General features: G+C 39.6%; 27 non-coding genes across 27 annotated transcripts; all 27 read left to right on the top strand.

Moving 5' to 3' along the window:
• Window positions 1-410: 410 nt before the first annotated feature.
• Window positions 411-496, top strand: TRNAR-UCU (transfer RNA arginine (anticodon UCU)). Its single transcript is given in 2 exon segments — window positions 411-447; window positions 461-496. It is a non-coding gene; the product is annotated as a tRNA-Arg (tRNA).
• A 1,210-nt stretch (window positions 497-1,706) lies between these two features.
• On the top strand, window positions 1,707-1,792 carry TRNAR-UCU (transfer RNA arginine (anticodon UCU)). Its single transcript is given in 2 exon segments — window positions 1,707-1,743; window positions 1,757-1,792. It is a non-coding gene; the product is annotated as a tRNA-Arg (tRNA).
• An 841-nt stretch (window positions 1,793-2,633) lies between these two features.
• On the top strand, window positions 2,634-2,719 carry TRNAR-UCU (transfer RNA arginine (anticodon UCU)). Its single transcript is given in 2 exon segments — window positions 2,634-2,670; window positions 2,684-2,719. It is a non-coding gene; the product is annotated as a tRNA-Arg (tRNA).
• A 497-nt stretch (window positions 2,720-3,216) lies between these two features.
• On the top strand, window positions 3,217-3,302 carry TRNAR-UCU (transfer RNA arginine (anticodon UCU)). Its single transcript is given in 2 exon segments — window positions 3,217-3,253; window positions 3,267-3,302. It is a non-coding gene; the product is annotated as a tRNA-Arg (tRNA).
• A 657-nt stretch (window positions 3,303-3,959) lies between these two features.
• On the top strand, window positions 3,960-4,045 carry TRNAR-UCU (transfer RNA arginine (anticodon UCU)). Its single transcript is given in 2 exon segments — window positions 3,960-3,996; window positions 4,010-4,045. It is a non-coding gene; the product is annotated as a tRNA-Arg (tRNA).
• A 657-nt stretch (window positions 4,046-4,702) lies between these two features.
• On the top strand, window positions 4,703-4,788 carry TRNAR-UCU (transfer RNA arginine (anticodon UCU)). The gene is given in 2 exon segments: window positions 4,703-4,739; window positions 4,753-4,788. It is a non-coding gene; the product is annotated as a tRNA-Arg (tRNA).
• Window positions 4,789-5,445: 657 nt separating this feature from the next.
• On the top strand, window positions 5,446-5,531 carry TRNAR-UCU (transfer RNA arginine (anticodon UCU)). Its single transcript is given in 2 exon segments — window positions 5,446-5,482; window positions 5,496-5,531. It is a non-coding gene; the product is annotated as a tRNA-Arg (tRNA).
• Window positions 5,532-6,187: 656 nt separating this feature from the next.
• Window positions 6,188-6,273, top strand: TRNAR-UCU (transfer RNA arginine (anticodon UCU)). The gene is given in 2 exon segments: window positions 6,188-6,224; window positions 6,238-6,273. It is a non-coding gene; the product is annotated as a tRNA-Arg (tRNA).
• A 497-nt stretch (window positions 6,274-6,770) lies between these two features.
• Window positions 6,771-6,856, top strand: TRNAR-UCU (transfer RNA arginine (anticodon UCU)). The gene is given in 2 exon segments: window positions 6,771-6,807; window positions 6,821-6,856. It is a non-coding gene; the product is annotated as a tRNA-Arg (tRNA).
• A 657-nt stretch (window positions 6,857-7,513) lies between these two features.
• TRNAR-UCU (transfer RNA arginine (anticodon UCU)) lies at window positions 7,514-7,599 on the top strand. The gene is given in 2 exon segments: window positions 7,514-7,550; window positions 7,564-7,599. It is a non-coding gene; the product is annotated as a tRNA-Arg (tRNA).
• A 497-nt stretch (window positions 7,600-8,096) lies between these two features.
• On the top strand, window positions 8,097-8,182 carry TRNAR-UCU (transfer RNA arginine (anticodon UCU)). Its single transcript is given in 2 exon segments — window positions 8,097-8,133; window positions 8,147-8,182. It is a non-coding gene; the product is annotated as a tRNA-Arg (tRNA).
• Window positions 8,183-8,679: 497 nt separating this feature from the next.
• Window positions 8,680-8,765, top strand: TRNAR-UCU (transfer RNA arginine (anticodon UCU)). Its single transcript is given in 2 exon segments — window positions 8,680-8,716; window positions 8,730-8,765. It is a non-coding gene; the product is annotated as a tRNA-Arg (tRNA).
• Window positions 8,766-9,262: 497 nt separating this feature from the next.
• TRNAR-UCU (transfer RNA arginine (anticodon UCU)) lies at window positions 9,263-9,348 on the top strand. Its single transcript is given in 2 exon segments — window positions 9,263-9,299; window positions 9,313-9,348. It is a non-coding gene; the product is annotated as a tRNA-Arg (tRNA).
• A 657-nt stretch (window positions 9,349-10,005) lies between these two features.
• Window positions 10,006-10,091, top strand: TRNAR-UCU (transfer RNA arginine (anticodon UCU)). Its single transcript is given in 2 exon segments — window positions 10,006-10,042; window positions 10,056-10,091. It is a non-coding gene; the product is annotated as a tRNA-Arg (tRNA).
• A 497-nt stretch (window positions 10,092-10,588) lies between these two features.
• On the top strand, window positions 10,589-10,674 carry TRNAR-UCU (transfer RNA arginine (anticodon UCU)). Its single transcript is given in 2 exon segments — window positions 10,589-10,625; window positions 10,639-10,674. It is a non-coding gene; the product is annotated as a tRNA-Arg (tRNA).
• Window positions 10,675-11,331: 657 nt separating this feature from the next.
• On the top strand, window positions 11,332-11,417 carry TRNAR-UCU (transfer RNA arginine (anticodon UCU)). The gene is given in 2 exon segments: window positions 11,332-11,368; window positions 11,382-11,417. It is a non-coding gene; the product is annotated as a tRNA-Arg (tRNA).
• A 657-nt stretch (window positions 11,418-12,074) lies between these two features.
• Window positions 12,075-12,160, top strand: TRNAR-UCU (transfer RNA arginine (anticodon UCU)). Its single transcript is given in 2 exon segments — window positions 12,075-12,111; window positions 12,125-12,160. It is a non-coding gene; the product is annotated as a tRNA-Arg (tRNA).
• A 656-nt stretch (window positions 12,161-12,816) lies between these two features.
• TRNAR-UCU (transfer RNA arginine (anticodon UCU)) lies at window positions 12,817-12,902 on the top strand. Its single transcript is given in 2 exon segments — window positions 12,817-12,853; window positions 12,867-12,902. It is a non-coding gene; the product is annotated as a tRNA-Arg (tRNA).
• Window positions 12,903-13,399: 497 nt separating this feature from the next.
• TRNAR-UCU (transfer RNA arginine (anticodon UCU)) lies at window positions 13,400-13,485 on the top strand. The gene is given in 2 exon segments: window positions 13,400-13,436; window positions 13,450-13,485. It is a non-coding gene; the product is annotated as a tRNA-Arg (tRNA).
• Window positions 13,486-14,142: 657 nt separating this feature from the next.
• TRNAR-UCU (transfer RNA arginine (anticodon UCU)) lies at window positions 14,143-14,228 on the top strand. The gene is given in 2 exon segments: window positions 14,143-14,179; window positions 14,193-14,228. It is a non-coding gene; the product is annotated as a tRNA-Arg (tRNA).
• A 657-nt stretch (window positions 14,229-14,885) lies between these two features.
• On the top strand, window positions 14,886-14,971 carry TRNAR-UCU (transfer RNA arginine (anticodon UCU)). The gene is given in 2 exon segments: window positions 14,886-14,922; window positions 14,936-14,971. It is a non-coding gene; the product is annotated as a tRNA-Arg (tRNA).
• A 656-nt stretch (window positions 14,972-15,627) lies between these two features.
• Window positions 15,628-15,713, top strand: TRNAR-UCU (transfer RNA arginine (anticodon UCU)). Its single transcript is given in 2 exon segments — window positions 15,628-15,664; window positions 15,678-15,713. It is a non-coding gene; the product is annotated as a tRNA-Arg (tRNA).
• Window positions 15,714-16,367: 654 nt separating this feature from the next.
• On the top strand, window positions 16,368-16,453 carry TRNAR-UCU (transfer RNA arginine (anticodon UCU)). The gene is given in 2 exon segments: window positions 16,368-16,404; window positions 16,418-16,453. It is a non-coding gene; the product is annotated as a tRNA-Arg (tRNA).
• Window positions 16,454-16,950: 497 nt separating this feature from the next.
• TRNAR-UCU (transfer RNA arginine (anticodon UCU)) lies at window positions 16,951-17,036 on the top strand. The gene is given in 2 exon segments: window positions 16,951-16,987; window positions 17,001-17,036. It is a non-coding gene; the product is annotated as a tRNA-Arg (tRNA).
• Window positions 17,037-17,693: 657 nt separating this feature from the next.
• Window positions 17,694-17,779, top strand: TRNAR-UCU (transfer RNA arginine (anticodon UCU)). The gene is given in 2 exon segments: window positions 17,694-17,730; window positions 17,744-17,779. It is a non-coding gene; the product is annotated as a tRNA-Arg (tRNA).
• Window positions 17,780-18,436: 657 nt separating this feature from the next.
• On the top strand, window positions 18,437-18,522 carry TRNAR-UCU (transfer RNA arginine (anticodon UCU)). Its single transcript is given in 2 exon segments — window positions 18,437-18,473; window positions 18,487-18,522. It is a non-coding gene; the product is annotated as a tRNA-Arg (tRNA).
• Window positions 18,523-18,863: 341 nt separating this feature from the next.
• On the top strand, window positions 18,864-18,949 carry TRNAR-UCU (transfer RNA arginine (anticodon UCU)). Its single transcript is given in 2 exon segments — window positions 18,864-18,900; window positions 18,914-18,949. It is a non-coding gene; the product is annotated as a tRNA-Arg (tRNA).
• The last annotated feature ends 1,075 nt before the right edge of the window (window positions 18,950-20,024 follow it).

Here is a 20,024-nt window from a genome sequence, read left to right as displayed (position 1 = left end):
CTGGTCTTCTGTTAAAACCTCACTAAGGCTTAATTATTAGTATGGACTAGTAGAACAACCCAGTGTTGTTGATATTTCGGAAGACAAGAAAATAAAACTAAAACAGACTTGGCAAAATCAGGCTACAAAGTTAAGGCTACAGAGCACTGGTCTTGAGGTAAAACTTTCCTAGGGCTCAAATACTAGAATGGACTAGTTGAACATCTTAGCGTTGTTGACCTTTCAGAGGACTTGAATTGTATCCAGTTAGAAAACGTATGGCTCTGTGTCCTTTTTTAAAGTTAAGGGTTCAAAGCACTGGTCTTGAGTTAAAACCTCACTAAGGATTAAATATTAGTATGGACTAGAGGAAAAATCCAGTGTTGTCGACATTTCGAAAGACTTTTATTGCATCCAACATGAGAAGGTGTGGCTCTGTGGCGCAATGGATAGCGCATTGGACTTCTAGTGAGAGGCAGTGATTCAAAGGTTGTGGGTTCGAGTCCCACCAGAGTCGTGTTTTGTGTCGTTAAGTCCTAGGCCTCCTTAGAACAGGTAAAAAATAATGAAATGGCTAAGGAAAAACTGATGAAGTAACAAAGGTTTGCAAATGCTGTCCTGTACAGTAGGATTGTCATTTCATTGGACTCCTGGCGAAGAGTAGTGATTCAAAGGTTGTGGGTTTGAGTCCCACCAGAGCTTTTTTTTGTTTCAAATGTGACAGAAAATCATTTTCTATATGCTTGGCTTAAGGGTTAAGAGCACTGGTCTTCAGTTAAAACCTCACTAAGGCTTAATTGTTAGTATGGACTAGTAGAACAACCCAGTGTTGTTGATATTTCGGAAGACAATAAAATAAAACTAAAACAGACTTGGCAAAATCAGGCTACAAAGTTAAGGCTACAGAGCACTGGTCTTGAGGTAAAACTTTCCTAGGGCTCAAATACTAGAATGGACTAGTAGAACATCTTAGCGTTGTTGACCTTTCGGAGGACTTGAATTGTATCCAGTTAGAAAACGTACGGCTCTGTGTCCTTTTTTAAAGTTAAGGGTTCAAAGCACTGGTCTTGAGTTAAAACCTCAGTAAGGATTAAAGTATGGACTAGAGGAAAAATCCAGTGTTGTCGACATTTCGAAAGACTTTTATTGCATCCAACATGAGAACGTGTGGCTCTGTGGCGCAATGGATAGCGCATTGGACTTCTAGTGAGAGGCAGTGATTCAAAGGTTTTGGGTTCGAGTTCCACCAGAGATTTTTTTTGTTTCAAATGTGACAGAAAATCATTTTCTATATGCTTGGCTTAAGGGTTAAGAGCACTGGTCTTCAGTTAAAACCTCACTAAGGCTTAATTGTTAGTATGGACTAGTAGAACAACCCAGTGTTGTTGATATTTCGGAAGACAAGAAAATAAAACTAAAACAGACTTGGCAAAATCAGGCTACAAAGTTAAGGCTACAGAGCACTGGTCTTGAGGTAAAACTTTCCTAGGGCTCAAATACTAGAATGGACTAGTTGAACATCTTAGCGTTGTTGACCTTTCAGAGGACTTGAATTGTATCCAGTTAGAAAACGTATGGCTCTGTGTCCTTTTTTAAAGTTAAGGGTTCAAAGCACTGGTCTTGAGTTAAAACCTCACTAAGGATTAAATATTAGTATGGACTAGAGGAAAAATCCAGTGTTGTCGACATTTCGAAAGACTTTTATTGCATCCAACATGAGAAGGTGTGGCTCTGTGGCGCAATGGATAGCGCACTGGACTTCTAGTGAGAGGCAGTGATTCAAAGGTTGTGGGTTCGAGTCCCACCAGAGTCGTGTTTTGTGTCGTTAAGTCCTTGGCCTCCTTAGAACAGGTAAAAAATAATGAAATGGCTAAGGAAAAACTGATGAAGTAACAAAGGTTTGCAAATGCTGTCCTGTACAGTAGGATTGTCATTTCATTGGACTCCTGGCGAAGAGTAGTGATTCAAAGGTTGTGGGTTCGAGTCCCACCAGAGTCGAGTTTTGTGTCATTAAGTCTTAAGCCACCTTAGAACAGGCAAAAAAGAATGAAATGGCTAAGGAAAAACTGATGAAGTAACAAAGGTTTGGTAATGCTGTCCTGTACAGTAGGATTGTCATTTCATTGGACTCCTGGCGAAGAGTAGTGATTCAAAGGTTGTGGGTTCGAGTCCCACCAAAGCTTTTTTTTGTTTCAAATGTGACAGAAAATCATTTTCTATATGCTTGGCTTAAGGGTTAAGAGCACTGGTCTTCATTAAAACCTCACTAAGGCTTAATTGTTAGTATGGACTAGTAGAACAACCCAGTGTTGTTGATATTTCGGAAGACAAGAAAATAAAACTAAAACAGACTTGGCAAAACCAGGCTACAAAGTTAAGGCTACAGAGCACTGGTCTTGAGGTAAAACTTTCCTAGGGCTCAAATACTAGAATGGACTAGTAGAACATCTTAGCGTTGTTGACCTTTCGGAGGACTTGAATTGTATCCAGTTAGAAAACGTACGGCTCTGTGTCCTTTTTTAAAGTTAAGGGTTCAAAGCACTGGTCTTGAGTTAAAACCTCAGTAAGGATTAAATATTAGTATGGACTAGAGGAAAAATCCAGTGTTGTCGACATTTCGAAAGACTTTTATTGCATCCAACATGAGAACGTGTGGCTCTGTGGCGCAATGGATAGCGCATTGGACTTCTAGTGAGAGGCAGTGATCCAAAGGTTGTGGGTTCGAGTCCCACCAGAGTCGAGTTTTGTGTCATTAAGTCCTAAGCCACCTTAGAACAGGCAAATAAGAATGAAATGGCTAAGGAAAAACTGCTGAAGTAACAAAGGTTTGGTAATGCTGTCCTGTACAGTAGGATTGTCATTTCATTGGACTCCTGGCGAAGAGTAGTGATTCAAATGTTGTGGGTTCGAGTCCCACCAGAGATTTTTTTTGTTTCAAATGTGACAGAAAATCATTTTCTATATGCTTGGCTTAAGGGTTAAGAGCACTGGTCTTCAGTTAAAACCTCACTAAGGCTTAATTGTTAAACATCTTAGCGTTGTTGACCTTTCAGAGGACTTGAATTGTATCCAGTTAGAAAACGTACGGCTCTGTGTCCTTTTTTAAAGTTAAGGGTTCAAAGCACTGGTCTTGAGTTAAAACCTCACTAAGGATTAAATATTAGTATGGACTAGAGGAAAAATCCAGTGTTGTCGACATTTCGAAAGACTTTTATTGCATCCAACATGAGAACGTGTGGCTCTGTGGCGCAATGGATAGCGCATTGGACTTCTAGTGAGAGGCAGTGATTCAAAGGTTGTGGGTTCGAGTCCCACCAGAGTTGAGTTTTGTGTCATTAAGTCTTAAGCCACCTTAGAACAGGCAAAAAAGAATGAAATGGCTAAGGAAAAATTGATGAAGTAACAAAGGTCTGCTGATGCTGTCCTTTACAGTAGGATCGTCATTTCATTGGACTCCTGGCGAAGAGTAGTGATTCAAAGGTTGTGGGTTTGAGTTCCACCAGAGATTTTTTTTGTTTCAAATGTGACAGAAAATCATTTTCTATATGCTTGGCTTAAGGGTTAAGAGCACTGGTCTTCAGTTAAAACCTCACTAAGGCTTAATTGTTAGTATGGACTAGTAGAACAACCCAGTGCTGTTGATATTTGGGAAGACAAGAAAATAAAACTAAAACAGACTTGGCAAAATCAGGCTACAAAGTTAAGGCTACAGAGCACTGGTCTTGAGGTAAAACTTTCCTAGGGCTCAAATACTAGAATGGACTAGTTGAACATCTTAGCGTTGTTGACCTTTCATAGGACTTGAATTGTATCCAGTTAGAAAACGTATGGCTCTGTGTCCTTTTTTAAAGTTAAGAGTTCAAAGCACTGGTCTTGAGTTAAAACCTCAGTAAGGATTAAATATTAGTATGGACTAGAGGAAAAATCCAGTGTTGTCGACATTTCGAAAGACTTTTATTGCATCCAACATGAGAACGTGTGGCTCTGTGGCGCAATGGATAGCGCATTGGACTTCTAGTGAGAGGCAGTGATTCAAAGGTTGTGGGTTCGAGTCCCACCAGAGTCGTGTTTTGTGTCGTTAAGTCCTAGGCCTCCTTAGAACAGGCAAAAAATAATTAAATGGCTAAGGAAAAACTGATGAAGTAACAAAGGTTTGCTAATGCTGTCCTGTACAGTAGGATTGTCAATTCATTGGACTCCTGGCGAAGAGTAGTGATTCAAAGGTTTTGGGTTCGAGTTCCACCAGAGATTTTTTTTGTTTCAAATGTGACAGAAAATCATTTTCTATATGCTTGGCTTAAGGGTTAAGAGCACTGGTCTTCAGTTAAAACCTCACTAAGGCTTAATTGTTAGTATGGACTAGTAGAACAACCCAGTGTTGTTGATATTTCGGAAGACAAGAAAATAAAACTAAAACAGACTTGGCAAAATCAGGCTACAAAGTTAAGGCTACAGAGCACTGGTCTTGAGGTAAAACTTTCCTAGGGCTCAAATACTAGAATGGACTAGTTGAACATCTTAGCGTTGTTGACCTTTCAGAGGACTTGAATTGTATCCAGTTAGAAAACGTATGGCTCTGTGTCCTTTTTTAAAGTTAAGGGTTCAAAGCACTGGTCTTGAGTTAAAACCTCACTAAGGATTAAATATTAGTATGGACTAGAGGAAAAATCCAGTGTTGTCGACATTTCGAAAGACTTTTATTGCATCCAACATGAGAAAGTGTGGCTCTGTGGCGCAATGGATAGCGCATTGGACTTCTAGTGAGAGGCAGTGATTCAAAGGTTGTGGGTTCAAGTCCCACCAGAGTCGTGTTTTGTGTCGTTAAGTCCTAGGCCTCCTTAGAACAGGCAAAAAATAATGAAATGGCTAAGGAAAAACTGATGAAGTAACAAAGGTTTGCTAATGCTGTCCTGTACAGTAGGATTGTCATTTCATTGGACTCCTGGCGAAGAGTAGTGATTCAAAGGTTTTGGGTTCGAGTTCCACCAGAGATTTTTTTTGTTTCAAATGTGACAGAAAATCATTTTCTATATGCTTGGCTTAAGGGTTAAGAGCACTGGTCTTCAGTTAAAACCTCACTAAGGCTTAATTGTTAGTATGGACTAGTAGAACAACCCAGTGTTGTTGATATTTCGGAAGACAATAAAATAAAACTAAAACAGACTTGGCAAAATCAGGCTACAAAGTTAAGGCTACAGAGCACTGGTCTTGAGGTAAAACTTTCCTAGGGCTCAAATACTAGAATGGACTAGTAGAACATCTTAGCGTTGTTGACCTTTCGGAGGACTTGAATTGTATCCAGTTAGAAAACGTACGGCTCTGTGTCCTTTTTTAAAGTTAAGGGTTCAAAGCACTGGTCTTGAGTTAAAACCTCAGTAAGGATTAAATATTAGTATGGACTAGAGGAAAAATCCAGTGTTGTCGACATTTCGAAAGACTTTTATTGCATCCAACATGAGAACGTGTGGCTCTGTGGCGCAATGGATAGCGCATTGGACTTCTAGTGAGAGGCAGTGATTCAAAGGTTGTGGGTTCGAGTCCCACCAGAGTCGAGTTTTGTGTCATTAAGTCTTAAGCCACCTTAGAACAGGCAAAAAAGAATGAAATGGATAAGGAAAAACTGCTGAAGTAACAAAGGTTTGGTAATGTTGTCCTGTACAGTAGGATTGTCATTTCATTGGACTCCTGGCGAAGAGTAGTGATTCAAAGGTTGTGGGTTCGAGTCCCACCAGAGATTTTTTTGTTTCAAATGTGACAGAAAATCATTTTCTATATGCTTGGCTTAAGGGTTAAGAGCACTGGTCTTCAGTTAAAACCTCACTAAGGCTTAATTGTTAGTATGGACTAGTAGAACAACCCAGTGTTGTTGATATTTCGGAAGACAAGAAAATAAAACTAAAACAAACTTGGCAAAATCAGGCTACAAAGTTAAGGCTACAGAGCACTGGTCTTAAGGTAAAACATTCCTAGGGCTCAAATACTAGAATGGACTAGTTGAACATCTTAGCGTTGTTGACCTTTCAGAGGACTTGAATTGTATCCAGTTAGAAAACGTATGGCTCTGTGTCCTTTTTTAAAGTTAAGGGTTCAAAGCACTTGTCTTGAGTTAAAACCTCACTAAGGATTAAATATTAGTATGGACTAGAGGAAAAATCCAGTGTTGTCGACATTTCGAAAGACTTTTATTGCATCCAACATGAGAACGTGTGGCTCTGTGGCGCAATGGATAGCGCATTGGACTTCTAGTGAGAGGCAGTGATTCAAAGGTTGTGGGTTCGAGTCCCACCAGAGTCGAGTTTTGTGTCATTAAGTCTTAAGCCACCTTAGAACAGGCAAATAAGAATGAAATGGCTAAGGAAAAACTGCTGAAGTAACAAAGGTTTGGTAATGCTGTCCTGTACAGTAGGATTGTCATTTCATTGGACTCCTGGCGAAGAGTAGTGATTCAAATGTTGTGGGTTCGAGTCCCACCAGAGATTTTTTTTGTTTCAAATGTGACAGAAAATCATTTTCTATATGCTTGGCTTAAGGGTTAAGAGCACTGGTCTTCAGTTAAAACCTCACTAAGGCTTAATTGTTAAACATCTTAGCGTTGTTGACCTTTCAGAGGACTTGAATTGTATCCAGTTAGAAAACGTACGGCTCTGTGTCCTTTTTTAAAGTTAAGGGTTCAAAGCACTGGTCTTGAGTTAAAACCTCACTAAGGATTAAATATTAGTATGGACTAGAGGAAAAATCCAGTGTTGTCGACATTTCGAAAGACTTTTATTGCATCCAACATGAGAACGTGTGGCTCTGTGGCACAATGGATAGCGCATTGGACTTCTAGTGAGAGGCAGAGATTCAAAGGTTGTGGGTTCGAGTCCCACCAGAGTTGAGTTTTGTGTCATTAAGTCTTAAGCCACCTTAGAACAGGCAAAAAAGAATGAAATGGCTAAGGAAAAATTGATGAAGTAACAAAGGTCTGCTGATGCTGTCCTTTACAGTAGGATCGTCATTTCATTGGACTCCTGGCGAAGAGTAGTGATTCAAAGGTTGTGGGTTTGAGTTCCACCAGAGATTTTTTTTGTTTCAAATGTGACAGAAAATCATTTTCTATATGCTTGGCTTAAGGGTTAAGAGCACTGGTCTTCAGTTAAAACCTCACTAAGGCTTAATTGTTAGTATGGACTAGTAGAACAACCCAGTGCTGTTGATATTTGGGAAGACAAGAAAATAAAACTAAAACAGACTTGGCAAAATCAGGCTACAAAGTTAAGGCTACAGAGCACTGGTCTTGAGGTAAAACTTTCCTAGGGCTCAAATACTAGAATGGACTAGTTGAACATCTTAGCGTTGTTGACCTTTCATAGGACTTGAATTGTATCCAGTTAGAAAACGTATGGCTCTGTGTCCTTTTTTAAAGTTAAGGGTTCAAAGCACTGGTCTTGAGTTAAAACCTCAGTAAGGATTAAATATTAGTATGGACTAGAGGAAAAATCCAGTGTTGTCGACATTTCGAAAGACTTTTATTGCATCCAACATGAGAACGTGTGGCTCTGTGGCGCAATGGATAGCGCATTGGACTTCTAGTGAGAGGCAGTGATTCTAAGGTTGTGGGTTCGAGTCCCACCAGAGTCTTGTTTTGTGTCGTTAAGTCCTAGGCCTCCTTAGAACAGGCAAAAAATAATGAAATGGCTAAGGAAAAACTGATGAAGTAACAAAGGTTTGCTAATGCTGTCCTGTACAGTAGGATTGTCATTTCATTGGACTCCTGGCGAAGAGTAGTGATTCAAAGGTTTTGGGTTCGAGTTCCACCAGAGATTTTTTTTGTTTCAAATGTGACAGAAAATCATTTTCTATATGCTTGGCTTAAGGGTTAAGAGCACTGGTCTTCAGTTAAAACCTCACTAAGGCTTAATTGTTAAACATCTTAGCGTTGTTGACCTTTCAGAGGACTTGAATTGTATCCAGTTAGAAAACGTACGGCTCTGTGTCCTTTTTTAAAGTTAAGGGTTCAAAGCACTGGTCTTGAGTTAAAACCTCACTAAGGATTAAATATTAGTATGGACTAGAGGAAAAATCCAGTGTTGTCGACATTTCGAAAGACTTTTATTGCATCCAACATGAGAACGTGTGGCTCTGTGGCGCAATGGATAGCGCATTGGACTTCTAGTGAGAGGCAGTGATTCAAAGGTTGTGGGTTCGAGTCCCACCAGAGTTGAGTTTTGTGTCATTAAGTCTTAAGCCACCTTAGAACAGGCAAAAAAGAATGAAATGGCTAAGGAAAAATTGATGAAGTAACAAAGGTCTGCTGATGCTGTCCTTTACAGTAGGATCGTCATTTCATTGGACTCCTGGCGAAGAGTAGTGATTCAAAGGTTGTGGGTTTGAGTTCCACCAGAGATTTTTTTTGTTTCAAATGTGACAGAAAATCATTTTCTATATGCTTGGCTTAAGGGTTAAGAGCACTGGTCTTCAGTTAAAACCTCACTAAGGCTTAATTGTTAAACATCTTAGCGTTGTTGACCTTTCAGAGGACTTGAATTGTATCCAGTTAGAAAACGTACGGCTCTGTGTCCTTTTTTAAAGTTAAGGGTTCAAAGCACTGGTCTTGAGTTAAAACCTCACTAAGGATTAAATATTAGTATGGACTAGAGGAAAAATCCAGTGTTGTCGACATTTCGAAAGACTTTTATTGCATCCAACATGAGAACGTGTGGCTCTGTGGCGCAATGGATAGCGCATTGGACTTCTAGTGAGAGGCAGTGATTCAAAGGTTGTGGGTTCGAGTCCCACCAGAGTTGAGTTTTGTGTCATTAAGTCTTAAGCCACCTTAGAACAGGCAAAAAAGAATGAAATGGCTAAGGAAAAATTGATGAAGTAACAAAGGTCTGCTGATGCTGTCCTTTACAGTAGGATCGTCATTTCATTGGACTCCTGGCGAAGAGTAGTGATTCAAAGGTTGTGGGTTTGAGTTCCACCAGAGATTTTTTTTGTTTCAAATGTGACAGAAAATCATTTTCTATATGCTTGGCTTAAGGGTTAAGAGCACTGGTCTTCAGTTAAAACCTCACTAAGGCTTAATTGTTAAACATCTTAGCGTTGTTGACCTTTCAGAGGACTTGAATTGTATCCAGTTAGAAAACGTACGGCTCTGTGTCCTTTTTTAAAGTTAAGGGTTCAAAGCACTGGTCTTGAGTTAAAACCTCACTAAGGATTAAATATTAGTATGGACTAGAGGAAAAATCCAGTGTTGTCGACATTTCGAAAGACTTTTATTGCATCCAACATGAGAACGTGTGGCTCTGTGGCGCAATGGATAGCGCATTGGACTTCTAGTGAGAGGCAGTGATTCAAAGGTTGTGGGTTCGAGTCCCACCAGAGTTGAGTTTTGTGTCATTAAGTCTTAAGCCACCTTAGAACAGGCAAAAAAGAATGAAATGGCTAAGGAAAAATTGATGAAGTAACAAAGGTCTGCTGATGCTGTCCTTTACAGTAGGATCGTCATTTCATTGGACTCCTGGCGAAGAGTAGTGATTCAAAGGTTGTGGGTTTGAGTTCCACCAGAGATTTTTTTTGTTTCAAATGTGACAGAAAATCATTTTCTATATGCTTGGCTTAAGGGTTAAGAGCACTGGTCTTCAGTTAAAACCTCACTAAGGCTTAATTGTTAGTATGGACTAGTAGAACAACCCAGTGTTGTTGATATTTGGGAAGACAAGAAAATAAAACTAAAACAGACTTGGCAAAATCAGGCTACAAAGTTAAGGCTACAGAGCACTGGTCTTGAGGTAAAACTTTCCTAGGGCTCAAATACTAGAATGGACTAGTTGAACATCTTAGCGTTGTTGACCTTTCATAGGACTTGAATTGTATCCAGTTAGAAAACGTACGGCTCTGTGTCCTTTTTTAAAGTTAAGGGTTCAAAGCACTGGTCTTGAGTTAAAACCTCAGTAAGGATTAAATATTAGTATGGACTAGAGGAAAAATCCAGTGTTGTCGACATTTCGAAAGACTTTTATTGCATCCAACATGAGAACGTGTGGCTCTGTGGCGCAATGGATAGCGCATTGGACTTCTAGTGAGAGGCAGTGATTCAAAGGTTGTGGGTTCGAGTCCCACCAGAGTTGAGTTTTGTGTCATTAAGTCTTAAGCCACCTTAGAACAGGCAAAAAAGAATGAAATGGCTAAGGAAAAATTGATGAAGTAACAAAGGTCTGCTGATGCTGTCCTTTACAGTAGGATCGTCATTTCATTGGACTCCTGGCGAAGAGTAGTGATTCAAAGGTTGTGGGTTTGAGTTCCACCAGAGATTTTTTTTGTTTCAAATGTGACAGAAAATCATTTTCTATATGCTTGGCTTAAGGGTTAAGAGCACTGGTCTTCAGTTAAAACCTCACTAAGGCTTAATTGTTAAACATCTTAGCGTTGTTGACCTTTCAGAGGACTTGAATTGTATCCAGTTAGAAAACGTACGGCTCTGTGTCCTTTTTTAAAGTTAAGGGTTCAAAGCACTGGTCTTGAGTTAAAACCTCACTAAGGATTAAATATTAGTATGGACTAGAGGAAAAATCCAGTGTTGTCGACATTTCGAAAGACTTTTATTGCATCCAACATGAGAACGTGTGGCTCTGTGGCGCAATGGATAGCGCATTGGACTTCTAGTGAGAGGCAGTGATTCAAAGGTTGTGGGTTCGAGTCCCACCAGAGTTGAGTTTTGTGTCATTAAGTCTTAAGCCACCTTAGAACAGGCAAAAAAGAATGAAATGGCTAAGGAAAAATTGATGAAGTAACAAAGGTCTGCTGATGCTGTCCTTTACAGTAGGATCGTCATTTCATTGGACTCCTGGCGAAGAGTAGTGATTCAAAGGTTGTGGGTTTGAGTTCCACCAGAGATTTTTTTTGTTTCAAATGTGACAGAAAATCATTTTCTATATGCTTGGCTTAAGGGTTAAGAGCACTGGTCTTCAGTTAAAACCTCACTAAGGCTTAATTGTTAGTATGGACTAGTAGAACAACCCAGTGTTGTTGATATTTGGGAAGACAAGAAAATAAAACTAAAACAGACTTGGCAAAATCAGGCTACAAAGTTAAGGCTACAGAGCACTGGTCTTGAGGTAAAACTTTCCTAGGGCTCAAATACTAGAATGGACTAGTTGAACATCTTAGCGTTGTTGACCTTTCATAGGACTTGAATTGTATCCAGTTAGAAAACGTACGGCTCTGTGTCCTTTTTTAAAGTTAAGGGTTCAAAGCACTGGTCTTGAGTTAAAACCTCAGTAAGGATTAAATATTAGTATGGACTAGAGGAAAAATCCAGTGTTGTCGACATTTCGAAAGACTTTTATTGCATCCAACATGAGAACGTGTGGCTCTGTGGCGCAATGGATAGCGCATTGGACTTCTAGTGAGAGGCAGTGATTCAAAGGTTGTGGGTTCAAGTCCCACCAGAGTCGTGTTTTGTGTCGTTAAGTCCTAGGCCTCCTTAGAACAGGCAAAAAATAATGAAATGGCTAAGGAAAAACTGATGAAGTAACAAAGGTTTGCTAATGCTGTCCTGTACAGTAGGATTGTCATTTCATTGGACTCCTGGCGAAGAGTAGTGATTCAAAGGTTTTGGGTTCGAGTTCCACCAGAGATTTTTTTTGTTTCAAATGTGACAGAAAATCATTTTCTATATGCTTGGCTTAAGGGTTAAGAGCACTGGTCTTCAGTTAAAACCTCACTAAGGCTTAATTGTTAGTATGGACTAGTAGAACAACCCAGTGTTGTTGATATTTCGGAAGACAATAAAATAAAAATAAAACAGACTTGGCAAAATCAGGCTTCAAAGTTAAGGCTACAGAGCACTGGTCTTGAGGTAAATCTTTCCTAGGGCTCAAATACTAGAATGGACTAGTAGAACATCTTAGCGTTGTTGACCTTTCGGAGGACTTGAATTGTATCCAGTTAGAAAACGTACGGCTCTGTGTCCTTTTTTAAAGTTAAGGGTTCAAAGCACTGGTCTTGAGTTAAAACCTCAGTAAGGATTAAATATTAGTATGGACTAGAGGAAAAATCCAGTGTTGTCGACATTTCGAAAGACTTTTATTGCATCCAACATGAGAACGTGTGGCTCTGTGGCGCAATGGATAGCGCATTGGACTTCTAGTGAGAGGCAGTGTTTCAAAGGTTGTGGGTTCGAGTCCCACCAGAGTCGAGTTTTGTGTCATTAAGTCTTAAGCCACCTTAGAACAGGCAAAAAAGAATGAAATGGATAAGGAAAAACTGCTGAAGTAACAAAGGTTTGGTAATGTTGTCCTGTACAGTAGGATTGTCATTTCATTGGACTCCTGGCGAAGAGTAGTGATTCAAAGGTTGTGGGTTCGAGTCCCACCAGAGATTTTTTTGTTTCAAATGTGACAGAAAATCATTTTCTATATGCTTGGCTTAAGGGTTAAGAGCACTGGTCTTCAGTTAAAACCTCACTAAGGCTTAATTGTTAGTATGGACTAGTAGAACAACCCAGTGTTGTTGATATTTCGGAAGACAAGAAAATAAAACTAAAACAGACTTGGCAAAATCAGGCTACAAAGTTAAGGCTACAGAGCACTGGTCTTAAGGTAAAACATTCCTAGGGCTCAAATACTAGAATGGACTAGTTGAACATCTTAGCGTTGTTGACCTTTCAGAGGACTTGAATTGTATCCAGTTAGAAAACGTATGGCTCTGTGTCCTTTTTTAAAGTTAAGGGTTCAAAGCACTTGTCTTGAGTTAAAACCTCACTAAGGATTAAATATTAGTATGGACTAGAGGAAAAATCCAGTGTTGTCGACATTTCGAAAGACTTTTATTGCATCCAACATGAGAACGTGTGGCTCTGTGGCGCAATGAATAGCGCATTGGACTTCTAGTGAGAGGCAGTGATTCAAAGGTTGTGGGTTCGAGTCCCACCAGAGTCGAGTTTTGTGTCATTAAGTCTTAAGCCACCTTAGAACAGGCAAATAAGAATGAAATGGCTAAGGAAAAACTGCTGAAGTAACAAAGGTTTGGTAATGCTGTCCTGTACAGTAGGATTGTCATTTCATTGGACTCCTGGCGAAGAGTAGTGATTCAAATGTTGTGGGTTCGAGTCCCACCAGAGATTTTTTTTGTTTCAAATGTGACAGAAAATCATTTTCTATATGCTTGGCTTAAGGGTTAAGAGCACTGGTCTTCAGTTAAAACCTCACTAAGGCTTAATTGTTAAACATCTTAGCGTTGTTGACCTTTCAGAGGACTTGAATTGTATCCAGTTAGAAAACGTACGGCTCTGTGTCCTTTTTTAAAGTTAAGGGTTCAAAGCACTGGTCTTGAGTTAAAACCTCACTAAGGATTAAATATTAGTATGGACTAGAGGAAAAATCCAGTGTTGTCGACATTTCGAAAGACTTTTATTGCATCCAACATGAGAACGTGTGGCTCTGTGGCACAATGGATAGCGCATTGGACTTCTAGTGAGAGGCAGTGATTCAAAGGTTGTGGGTTCGAGTCCCACCAGAGTTGAGTTTTGTGTCATTAAGTCCTAAGCCACCTTAGAACAGGCAAAAAAGAATGAAATGGCTAAGGAAAAATTGATGAAGTAACAAAGGTCTGCTGATGCTGTCCTTTACAGTAGGATCGTCATTTCATTGGACTCCTGGCGAAGAGTAGTGATTCAAAGGTTGTGGGTTTGAGTTCCACCAGAGATTTTTTTTGTTTCAAATGTGACAGAAAATCATTTTCTATATGCTTGGCTTAAGGGTTAAGAGCACTGGTCTTCAGTTAAAACCTCACTAAGGCTTAATTGTTAGTATGGACTAGTAGAACAACCCAGTGTTGTTGATATTTCGGAAGACAAGAAAATAAAAATAAAACAGACTTGGCAAAATCAGGCTACAAAGTTAAGGCTACAGAGCACTGGTCTTGAGGTAAAACTTTCCTAGGGCTCAAATACTAGAATGGACTAGTTGAACATCTTAGCGTTGTTGACCTTTCAGAGGACTTGAATTGTATCCAGTTAGAAAACGTATGGCTCTGTGTCCTTTTTTAAAGTTAAGGGTTCAAAGCACTGGTCTTGAGTTAAAACCTCAGTAAGGATTAAATATTAGTATGGATTAGAGGAAAAATCCAGTGTTGTCGACATTTCGAAAGACTTTTATTGCATCCAACATGAGAACGTGTGGCTCTGTGGCGCAATGGATAGCGCATTGGACTTCTAGTGAGAGGAAGTGATTCAAAGGTTGTGGGTTCGAGTCCCACCAGAGTCGTGTTTTGTGTCGTTAAGTCCTAGGCCTCCTTAGAACAGGCAAAAAATAATGAAATGGCTATGGAAAAACTGATGAAGTAACAAAGGTTTGCTAATGCTGTCCTGTACAGTAGGATTGTCATTTCATTGGACTCCTGGCGAAGAGTAGTGATTCAAAGGTTTTGGGTTCGAGTTCCACCAGAGATTTTTTTTGTTTCAAATGTGACAGAAAATCATTTTCTATATGCTTGGCTTAAGGGTTAAGAGCACTGGTCTTCAGTTAAAACCTCACTAAGGCTTAATTGTTAGTATGGACTAGTAGAACAACCCAGTGTTGTTGATATTTCGGAAGACAAGAAAATAAAACTAAAACAGACTTGGCAAAATCAGGCTACAAAGTTAAGGCTACAGAGCACTGGTCTTGAGGTAAAACTTTCCTAGGGCTCAAATACTAGAATGGACTAGTTGAACATCTTAGCGTTGTTGACCTTTCAGAGGACTTGAATTGTATCCAGTTAGAAAACGTATGGCTCTGTGTCCTTTTTTAAAGTTAAGAGTTCAAAGCACTGGTCTTGAGTTAAAACCTCACTAAGGATTAAATATTAGTATGGACTAGAGGAAAAATCCAGTGTTGTCGACATTTCGAAAGACTTTTATTGCATCCAACATGAGAACGTGTGGCTCTGTGGCGCAATGGATAGCGCATTGGACTTCTAGTGAGAGGCAGTGATTCAAAGGTTGTGGGTTCGAGTCCCACCAGAGTCGAGTTTTGTGTCATTAAGTCTTAAGCCACCTTAGAACAGGCAAAAAAGAATGAAATGGCTAAGGAAAAACTGCTGAAGTAACAAAGGTTTGGTAATGCTGTCCTGTACAGTAGGATTGTCATTTCATTGGACTCCTGGCGAAGAGTAGTGATTCAAAGGTTGTGGGTTCGAGTCCCACCAGAGATTTTTTTGTTTCAAATGTGACAGAAAATCATTTTCTATATGCTTGGCTTAAGGGTTAAGAGCACTGGTCTTCAGTTAAAACCTCACTAAGGCTTAATTGTTAGTATGGACTAGTAGAACAACCCAGTGTTGTTGATATTTCGGAAGACAAGAAAATAAAACTAAAACAGACTTGGCAAAATCAGGCTACAAAGTTAAGGCTACAGAGCACTGGTCTTGAGGTAAAACTTTCCTAGGGCTCAAATACTAGAATGGACTAGTTGAACATCTTAGCGTTGTTGACCTTTCAGAGGACTTGAATTGTATCCAGTTAGAAAACGTATGGCTCTGTGTCCTTTTTTAAAGTTAAGGGTTCAAAGCACTTGTCTTGAGTTAAAACCTCACTAAGGATTAAATATTAGTATGGACTAGAGGAAAACTCCAGTGTTGTCGACATTTCGAAAGACTTTTATTGCATCCAACATGAGAACGTGTGGCTCTGTGGCGCAATGGATAGCGCATTGGACTTCTAGTGAGAGGCAGTGATTCAAAGGTTGTGGGTTCGAGTCCCACCAGAGTCGTGTTTTGTGTCGTTAAGTCCTAGGCCTCCTTAGAACAGGTAAAAAATAATGAAATGGCTAAGGAAAAACTGATGAAGTAACAAAGGTTTGCAAATGCTGTCCTGTACAGTAGGATTGTCATTTCATTGGACTCCTGGCGAAGAGTAGTGATTCAAAGGTTGTGGGTTAGAGTCCCACCAGAGATTTTTTTTTTCAAATGTAAAGAAAATCATTTTCTGTATGCTTTGCTTAAGGGTTAAGAGCACTGGTCTTCAGTTAAAACCTCACTAAGGCTTAATTATTAGTATGGACTAGTAGAACAACCCAGTGTTGTTGATATTTCGGAAGACAAGAAAATAAAAATAAAAAAGACTTGGCAAAATCAGGCTACAAAGTTAAGGCTACAGAGCACTGGTCTTGAGGTAAAACTTTCCTAGGACTCAAATACTAAAATGGACTAGTTGAACATCTTAGCGTTGTTGACCTTTCAGAGGACTTGAATTGTATCCAGTTAGAAAACGTATGGCTCGGTGTCTTTTTTTAACGTTAAGGGTTCAAAGCACTGGTCTTGAGTTAAAACCTCACTAAGGATTAAATATAAGTATGGACTAGAGGAAAAATCCAGTGTTGTCGACATTTCGAAAGACTTTTATTGCATCCAACATGAGAACGTGTGGCTCTGTGGCGCAATGGATAGCGCATTGGACTTCTAGTGAGAGGCAGTGATTCAAAGGTTGTGGGTTCGAGTCCCACCAGAGTCGAGTTTTGTGTCATTAAGTCTTAAGCCACCTTAGAACAGGCAAATAAGAATGAAATGGCTAAGGAAAAACTGCTGAAGTAACAAAGGTTTGGTAATGCTGTCCTGTACAGTAGGATTGTCATTTCATTGGACTCCTGGCGAAGAGTAGTGATTCAAAGGTTGTGGGTTCGAGTCCCACCAGAGATTTTTTTTGTTTCAAATGTGACAGAAAATCATTTTCTATATGCTTGGCTTAAGGGTTAAGAGCACTGGTCTTCAGTTAAAACCTCACTAAGGCTTAATTGTTAAACATCTTAGCGTTGTTGACCTTTCAGAGGACTTGAATTGTATCCAGTTAGAAAACGTACGGCTCTGTGTCCTTTTTTAAAGTTAAGGGTTCAAAGCACTGGTCTTGAGTTAAAACCTCACTAAGGATTAAATATTAGTATGGACTAGAGGAAAAATCCAGTGTTGTCGACATTTCGAAAGACTTTTATTGCATCCAACATGAGAACGTGTGGCTCTGTGGCGCAATGGATAGCGCATTGGACTTCTAGTGAGAGGCAGTGATTCAAAGGTTGTGGGTTCGAGTCCCATCAGAGTTGAGTTTTGTGTCATTAAGTCTTAAGCCACCTTAGAACAGGCAAAAAAGAATGAAATGGCTAAGGAAATATTGATGAAGTAACAAAGGTCTGCTGATGCTGTCCTTTACAGTAGGATCGTCATTTCATTGGACTCCTGGCGAAGAGTAGTGATTCAAAGGTTGTGGGTTTGAGTTCCACCAGAGATTTTTTTTGTTTCAAATGTGACAGAAAATCATTTTCTATATGCTTGGCTTAAGGGTTAAGAGCACTGGTCTTCAGTTAAAACCTCACTAAGGCTTAATTGTTAGTATGGACTAGTAGAACAACCCAGTGTTGTTGATATTTGGGAAGACAAGAAAATAAAACTAAAACAGACTTGGCAAAATCAGGCTACAAAGTTAAGGCTACAGAGCACTGGTCTTGAGGTAAAACTTTCCTAGGGCTCAAATACTAGAATGGACTAGTTGAACATCTTAGCGTTGTTGACCTTTCATAGGACTTGAATTGTATCCAGTTAGAAAACGTACGGCTCTGTGTCCTTTTTTAAAGTTAAGGGTTCAAAGCACTGGTCTTGAGTTAAAACCTCAGTAAGGATTAAATATTAGTATGGACTAGAGGAAAAATCCAGTGTTGTCGACATTTCGAAAGACTTTTATTGCATCCAACATGAGAACGTGTGGCTCTGTGGCGCAATGGATAGCGCATTGGACTTCTAGTGAGAGGCAGTGATTCAAAGGTTGTGGGTTCAAGTCCCACCAGAGTCGTGTTTTGTGTCGTTAAGTCCTAGGCCTCCTTAGAACAGGCAAAAAATAATGAAATGGCTAAGGAAAAACTGATGAAGTAACAAAGGTTTGCTAATGCTGTCCTGTACAGTAGGATTGTCATTTCATTGGACTCCTGGCGAAGAGTAGTGATTCAAAGGTTTTGGGTTCGAGTTCCACCAGAGATTTTTTTTGTTTCAAATGTGACAGAAAATCATTTTCTATATGCTTGGCTTAAGGGTTAAGAGCACCGGTCTTCAGTTAAAACCTCACTAAGGCTTAATTGTTAGTATGGACTAGTAGAACAACCCAGTGTTGTTGATATTTCGGAAGACAAGAAAATAAAACTAAAACAGACTTGGCAAAATCAGGCTACAAAGTTAAGGCTACAGAGCACTGGTCTTGAGGTAAAACTTTCCTAGGACTCAAATACTAAAATGGACTAGTTGAACATCTTAGCGTTGTTGACCTTTCAGAGGACTTGAATTGTATCCAGTTAGAAAACGTATGGCTCTGTGTCTTTTTTTAACGTTAAGGGTTCAAAGCACTGGTCTTGAGTTAAAACCTCACTAAGGATTAAATATAAGTATGGACTAGAGGAAAAATCCAGTGTTTTCGACATTTCGAAAGACTTTTATTGCATCCAACATGAGAACGTGTGGCTCTGTGGCGCAATGGATAGCGCATTGGACTTCTAGTGAGAGGCAGTGATTCAAAGGTTGTGGGTTCGAGTCCCACCAGAGTCGTGTTTTGTGTCGTTAAGTCCTAGGCCTCCTTAGAACAGGTAAAAAATAATGAAATGGCTAAGGAAAAACTGATGAAGTAACAAAGGTTTGCAAATGCTGTCCTGTACAGTAGGATTGTCATTTCATTGGACTCCTGGCGAAGAGTAGTGATTCAAAGGTTGTGGGTTAGAGTCCCACCAGAGATTTTTTTTTTCAAATGTAAAGAAAATCATTTTCTGTATGCTTTGCTTAAGGGTTAAGAGCACTGGTCTTCAGTTAAAACCTCACTAAGGCTTAATTATTAGTATGGACTAGTAGAACAACCCAGTGTTGTTGATATTTCATCCAACATGAGAACGTGTGGCTCTGTGGCGCAATGGATAGCGCATTGGACTTCTAGTGAGAGGCAGTGATTCAAAGGTTGTGGGTTCGAGTCCCACCAGAGTCGAGTTTTGTGTCATTAAGTCTTAAGCCACCTTAGAACAGGCAAATAAGAATGAAATGGCTAAGGAAAAACTGCTGAAGTAACAAAGGTTTGGTAATGCTGTCCTGTACAGTAGGATTGTCATTTCATTGGACTCCTGGCGAAGAGTAGTGATTCAAAGGTTGTGGGTTCGAGTCCCACCAGAGATTTTTTTTGTTTCAAATGTGACAGAAAATCATTTTCTATATGCTTGGCTTAAGGGTTAAGAGCACTGGTCTTCAGTTAAAACCTCACTAAGGCTTAATTGTTAAACATCTTAGCGTTGTTGACCTTTCAGAGGACTTGAATTGTATCCAGTTAGAAAACGTACAACGAACAGGCAAAAAAAAATGAAATGGCTAAGGAAAAACTGATGAAGTAACAAAGGTTTGCTAATGCTGTCCTGTACAGTAGGATTGTCATTTCATTGGACTCCTGGCGAAGAGTAGTGATTCAAAGGTTTTGGGTTCGAGTTCCACCAGAGATTTTTTTTGTTTCAAATGTGACAGAAAATCATTTTCTATATGCTTGGCTTAAGGGTTAAGAGCACTGGTCTTCAGTTAAAACCTCACTAAGGCTTAATTGTTAGTATGGACTAGTAGAACAACCCAGTGTTGTTGATATTTCGGAAGACAAGAAAATAAAACTAAAACAGACTTGGCAAAATCAGGCTACAAAGTTAAGGCTACAGAGCACTGGTCTTGAGGTAAAACTTTCCTAGGGCTCAAATACTAGAATGGACTAGTAGAACATCTTAGCGTTGTTGACCTTTCGGAGGACTTGAATTGTATCCAGTTAGAAAATGTACGGCTCTGTGTCCTTTTTTAAAGTTAAGGGTTCAAAGCACTGGTCTTGAGTTAAAACCTCAGTAAGGATTAAATATTAGTATGGACTAGAGCACTGGTCTTCAGTTAAAACCTCACTAAGGCTTAATTGTTAGTATGGACTAGTAGAACAACCCAGTGTTGTTGATATTTCGGAAGACAAGAAAATAAAACTAAAACAGACTTGGCAAAATCAGGCTACAAAGTTAAGGCTACAGAGCACTGGTCTTGAGGTA

Source organism: Hyla sarda, chromosome 3, assembly GCF_029499605.1.
Source record: "Hyla sarda isolate aHylSar1 chromosome 3, aHylSar1.hap1, whole genome shotgun sequence".
In the NCBI taxonomy this organism is placed as follows: Eukaryota; Metazoa; Chordata; class Amphibia; order Anura; family Hylidae; genus Hyla; species Hyla sarda.
The sequence above is the reverse complement of the archived record's forward strand: the minus strand, read 5'-3'. Positions and strand labels throughout refer to the sequence as shown.